The 6475-nt window shown below is 42.6% G+C and overlaps 1 pseudogene; it reads right to left on the reverse strand.

The window, feature by feature from the left end:
- Window positions 1-4679: 4679 nt before the first annotated feature.
- LOC126482893 (5S ribosomal RNA) lies at window positions 4680-4797 on the reverse strand (annotated as a pseudogene).
- Between the last annotated feature and the right edge of the window lie 1678 nt (window positions 4798-6475).

The following is a 6475-nucleotide window of genomic DNA, read 5'->3' on the forward strand; positions in this document are numbered from 1 at the left end:
TTTACACTTCAAACACATGCTTGGAGGATTTAAAATTTCATAGAGGCATATTTTGAATTAATACAGATATGTTTACAATGTTAATCAGGTCAGATACTTTAAATTATTTGTGGTATTCAAATAAAATTTATAGTCATGGATTTACTTAGGTTACGGGTATTTGTGTATACTGCTTGAACGTTTTTGTGTCATATAAGTATGAGTTTTTCGTTTTCAAAGAGTTCACTTCAGTTCATATGCTTTATCTTTATTATATTGGATAACACAGGGGTTTTGTTTTATGCAAAAGTTATCCCTTCATTTCGAGTGGCCATCTGTCTATGGAGTAGCCCGTTATACAGGGTTTCGCAGGGGCAATAGTCAATATTCAGGGGTATGACAGGAACTATCATTCGAAACAAAGAAGTCTAGTTAATATAGGCCCTAATAATCGTACCTTAAAAGCTACGATCACTTGTTCAGTAGAAGAGATGTGTTTCACGGTAACGAAGATGAACAACTATTCATAGCTTTAAGATATGCCCTTTAGAGCCCACGTTTCATACAAATCTTTGCTAAGTTTTAGAAAACAATCACAAGCTGCACTATGTATTTTTTATTTGCCGCTTTTGCTCTTCAAATGAACAAGAGCACTATCAGAACATACACGGTAAGAGAGACAAATTGAAATAATACGGAAACTTACATTGATGTTACGTAAAGAGCATATTCTACTTCCAGTATGGTGACTTACGTTTAAAATTGGCTGACAGCTCGAAAGATTAAATTGGATGTACTATAGTACTTAAACTAGAGTTTAAAGCACGTTTAAAGTACAGTAGTATATGATGACATTTGACGACACCAAACATGAAATTGATTGTACAACATATTTCACCTGAAGGGCGAAACCGGTAAATAAAAAATGCAAAGTACAACTTGTGGCTGTTTAGAAAAACATAGTTTTAACAGTCGCTCCCCCTTCAGGCAATGCCTGCTCTTGCTAGACGTTTTTGTTTTTCTGTAAATTTACAGAGTTAATTGCATGATCTTAAATTTTATGAAAACACCGTCATTACTGTACCCGTAGCATGACAGATAATTCTCTGTACATATGCTTGGTGTCCCAGGAGGAATGGCAAACGTTTAAGGAAATAACAGGAATGATGTTTCGAAACAAAAGAAGTCTAGGAAACATGGGCTCAAAAATCCATACTTTAAGAACAGTGAGTATCACAACTTCGACGCTGCAAAACAAATCTCTTCTACTGAAAGCTCCTTGCTTTCCATATTTTCGTAGATATAAGTATGGAACAAAGCACGGAAAAAATATTCAGTATACATGGGCTCTAAAATGCATGCCTTACGACCTACGGGCACTTGTCCAGTAGAAGAGATGTGTTTCGCAGTAGCGAAGATGCACAAGTGCTCATTGCTCTTAAGCTATTTACTTGAGATCCCTTGTTTACTGCGCTTTTGTGTTTCGAATGATCATCCCTGTCACATACCTGAATACTGACCATTCCATCTGGGAAACTATGTATAACGGGCCACTACATGAAACGGATCGCTACACAAAATCAAGTGGTAATTTTTGTATACACCATAACTTCAAACCTGGTAATGAGCGCACCTGCAGAAAGTTTTTCAGGGCTACCCAATGTAATGATGTCAACTGATCTGAGCTCTTTCAAAACAAAAAGCGTATACGATGCAAAAACGTTTATGTTTACGTCAAGTACTAGTAATTCAAGCAAATTTATGATGATGTATTTGTGTTTAAATACCATTAATGGGAGATAGCGTGTGTACACTGACAAGATATTTAAGTTTTGCAAGATAATCCGAGCTCAAAGAAGACAGCGGAATCGAGGGGGTTGGGTATCCCTCAGTACAGGAAATTTTGTTTTTGTTATAGAGAAATTTCTGAATACTTATTATAGATTCGTATTACCTACATAAATTCTACTCGTTCTTATGTCGATGACGAATACACCCTTCCAATGTGCGTTCACCGCGATGTCGCCAAATACGGATGCGACCATCATGATGCTCTAAACAGAACCTGGATTCATCCGAAAAAATGACATTCTGCCATTCGTGCACCGAGGTTCGTCGTTGAGTACACCATCGCAGGCGCTCCTGTCTGTGATGCAGCGTCAAGGGTAACCGCAGCCATGGTCTCCGAGCTATAATCCGACCTTTATCAAAGTCGGAAACGTGATGGTACGCATTTCTCCTCCTTACCCGAGGCATCACAACAACGTCTCACCAGGCAACGCCGGTCAACTGCTGTTTGTGTATAAGAAATCGATTGGGAACTTTCCTCACATCAGCACGTTGTAGGCGCCAACCTTGTGTGAATTCTCTGAAAAGCTAATCATTTGCATATCACAGCATCTTCTTCCTGTCGTTTAAATTTCTGGTCTGTAGCACGTCATCTTCGTGGTGTAGCTATTTTAATGGCCAGCAGTGTAGTTGTTACATCATTAGCACATGCACATATCTGGCTTGAATATGAACCTGCGTAATTGATATTTGAAACTTTCTGAATAGCTTCTTCAAGAGTCAGATTAAAAAGCACCGTAGAGAGGGCCTCCTCTTGTCTAAATGCTTTACTAGTGCTAAACCATTTACTGAGTTCTCCATCCACTTGCACTGCAGCCTTGGAACCAGCCTATGTTGACCGTATTAATCAAATATACAAAAATGGTATACAAAGCAGCGGAAAATCATTCATAACTTCTTACAGTAACAAGTTAAGGGCAGTACTTTTAGCGTAGCTGATTTAATGGTCAAGTTTTACATAGTAAACACCACAGATAATTCGCGTCTAATGCAACCAGCCATGGTTACGATTTTATTGTTGGCCTAGGCTTGACTGTTCAGTTGAAACCATTATCTTTAGCTAATTTAATTATTAACAGCACCATTTAAAACAACATGTTTTAGATGTGGCAACTTAGATTAAATGCACACACTTCCTCATGCTCCACCTTGATTGGCTGTTGCTTTATGGCCGTATCTCCACAATGGAACATTTTCTACATATGCTTATCTGGAGAAATTTGTACGATTTAACGTCTGCTACCCTGCTTTGTATTCATTATTGAGCTGTTTTTCTCTGCCTTGTATGTAACCTGTGCAATATTATCCACGCCAGACAACGGTTTAAAACTGGCCTTTTGCCGGCTCTTTTGATGAAAGAAAAACTCCACATTTCTAAGTTCGATGAGAATAGCACGACTCTACACATCACTGAGCCTGATTGTTAATGAAGAATGGATATGCAGGGTGTAATGCTTGTAAGTGCAGATATTTCTGTTGTTGGATGAAGACGGTATACCGTACAACATTACATCAGTATTTACTTCATTTGCCGAACAATAATTATAGCTATTAGGAGAAGTATGTTTTTGGATTGGTTAGTACCTCCAACTAATGTGGCAAGAGGAAGCCATTAAGATTTATTTTCCACTAAGTATTATGTCAGTAGTTGACCCACCAGGGTAGCCGAGAGTGCTAACGCGCTGCTTCCTGGACTCGGGTAGGCGCGCTGGCCCCGGATCGAATCCGCCCGGCAGATTAGCGACAACAGCCGGTGTGCCGGCCAGCCTGGATGTGGTTTTTAGGCAGTTTTCCACATCCTACTAGGTGAATACTGGGCTGGTCCCCACGTCCCGCCTCAGTTCCACGACTCGCTGACATTTGAAGCACATTCCCGCTATTTCACGATTTACAATGGACACAGACAATTGGGGTGCACTAATTCCGTCCTGGGGGTATGAGGTGGCGGCAGGAACGGTATCTGGCCACCCCTTAAAATTAACCATACCAAATCCGTACTTAATCCTGCCGACCCTGCGTACAATGCAGGATAAAGGCAGTAGCAAAAGAAAGAAGAAAGAAAGTATGTCATTAGTTGAATTGTGTACACATGGACGCAAAAAGGTCAGTTTATAATGATAGGCATAGTTCACTTAGTGGTGCAGATACGACTGTGCAGAGGACATCAGGCAGTAAATTACGTGACGTGTTTGTGGGACGACTGTCCGATGCAGAGAAACAACAACCAACACACAGTGTGGACATATTCAGGTACAACATGTAAAAATATCAGTACTTATACTTGTCACTAAACGGAAGTATACTCCATCTGAACAGGCCTTGGAAGGACCGACGGTACGGACCGACCACCGTTTCATCCTCAGCCGACAGGCGTCACTGTATGCGGATATGGAGGGGCCCCTATTCAGCACACCGCTCCTCCAGCCGTTGTCAGATTTCACGATCAGAGCTGCTACCTCTCAATCAAGCAGCTGCTCAAGAGGCCTCATAAGGGCTGAGCACACCTCGTTTTTCAACAACGCTGGACAGACCCAGACATTCACCCATCCAAGTGCTAGCCAAGCCCGACAGCGCTTAAATTCGGCGATTTGACGAGGACCAGTATTACCACTGTGGCAAGGTCATTGGCTGCACTCGTTATACTACACTCTAAGTCGTAAAGAAAAGAAAAAGCACTCCGTCTTAAGCCATCCGACCGCCGTGTCATCCTCAGTGGAGGATGACGATAGGAGGGGCGTGGGGTCAGCACACCGCACTTCCGGTCGTTATGATGGTATTCTTGACCGAAGCCGCTACTATTCAGTCGAGTAGCTCCTCAATTGGCATCACGAGGCTGAGTGCAGCCCTAAAAATGGCAACAGCGCATGGGGGCCGTGATGGTCACCCATCCAAGTGCCGACCACGCCCTACAGCGCTTAACTTCGGTGGTCTCACGGGAACCGGTGTATCCACTGCGGCAAGGCCATAGCCCCTAAATTTTAAATAGGAGAAAATTTTATACCTTGGAACACTTTGTAGACTTTTGCCTCTATTTTCCTGTTCTATTTTTAAAGAATGGCATTCACTTAATTTACAAAAATTACTTCGGAAAATTAAGGTTTTTCCAAATGTGAAAACATACTCCATTCTTAAAAATTTATTAGCGTTATAACCGAGATAATCTTGTTAGTAATGTATTTGGTCGTAAATCTGTTACATTCTTACTGTACTTAATCAGTAAGTGAAATCAAATAAAGCAGAAGTTGTATCAAAAACTAGGTACATGGTGGTGGTGGTGGTTAGTGTTTAACGTTCCGTCGACAACGAGGTCATTAGAGATGGAGCGCAAGCTCGGGTTACGGAAGGATGGGGAAGGAAATCGGCCGTGCCCTTTCAAAGGAACCATCCCGACATTTGCCTGAAACGATTTAGGGAAATCACGGAAAACCTAAATCAGGATGGCCGGAGACGAGATTGAACCGTCGTCCTCCCGAATGCGAGTCCAGTGTGCTAACCACTGCGCCACCTCGCTCGGTAACTGGGTACATGTTAACTACATTTTGAAGTTGAAAGTATTGGAAACTTGCAGAAAAACACGCGAGGTGGCGTAGTGGTTAACACACTGGACTTGCATTCGGGAGGAGGAGGGTTCAAATCGGCGTCTGGCCATCCTGATCTAGGTTTTCCGTAATTCCCCTAAATCGCTTAAGGCAAATGCCGGGACTGATCCTCCGAAAGGGCATAGTCGACTTCCTTCCCCATCCTTCCCTAATTCCGTTGGGGCCGATGACCTCGCTGTTTGGGCCGCTCCCAAAAATCAACCAACCAACCAACCAAACTTACACGACGAGATTTAGACATGAACGATATTCACAAGGGGTGGCCACGACATTGGGATCACGGAGTTACTTCAAACTTTGTACACCGTTAGTAGGCCATTAAAACAACATAATGTGCAAATAGTAAACCACGTTGTCTGAGGCGCCTTGCCACGGTTTTCACGCGGCTCTCGCCCCCTCTCCCCCCTCCACCCCGTGGGAAGTTCGAGTTCTCCCTCAGGCATGGGTGCGTATGCTGTCCTTAGCGTAAGTTACTTTAAGTTGGATTAAGTAGTATGTAAGCCTAGGGCCCGATGACCTCAGCAGTTTGATCCCATAGGAACTTACCACAAATATCCAAAATTTTGCGCAAGTAGTATGGTGCACTACTGTGGCAGTACCGAGAAAACCGCAAGAGAAGTTTTACGCTTTTATTATGTAACTGATGCACCTGTGCGTGGAGGCCAGACGTTAGGAGTTCATGTTGCTCAAATGGTTAGCGTTCCAACTGCCCAAGACGAACGTGTATGAAGCGACGGTTTGACTCCCCGCTCAACCCTTCATTTTTGTAGTACAAGCGTAAATTTTGTGATATTCAAAACATTTGTACCTACACTATTCGTTTTTGCTGCATTAGAAATGCCTCACCGCTGCGCAGATTGACTGACAATGGGGCCTGCCTCTGTGTCTGCAGCTCGAAGCGTCGAGGTGCGAAGTAGTCCCGGGTATCTTACGAGATTCCATACCACAATAGACATACATTTTCAGGAAAACTCTTCTTCATTTACTTGTCAATAGATATACACTACTGGCCATTAAAATTGCTACACCAAGAAGAAATGCAGAAGATA

Source organism: Schistocerca serialis, chromosome 5 (assembly GCF_023864345.2).
Source record: "Schistocerca serialis cubense isolate TAMUIC-IGC-003099 chromosome 5, iqSchSeri2.2, whole genome shotgun sequence".
NCBI classification, from domain to species: Eukaryota; Metazoa; Arthropoda; class Insecta; order Orthoptera; family Acrididae; genus Schistocerca; species Schistocerca serialis.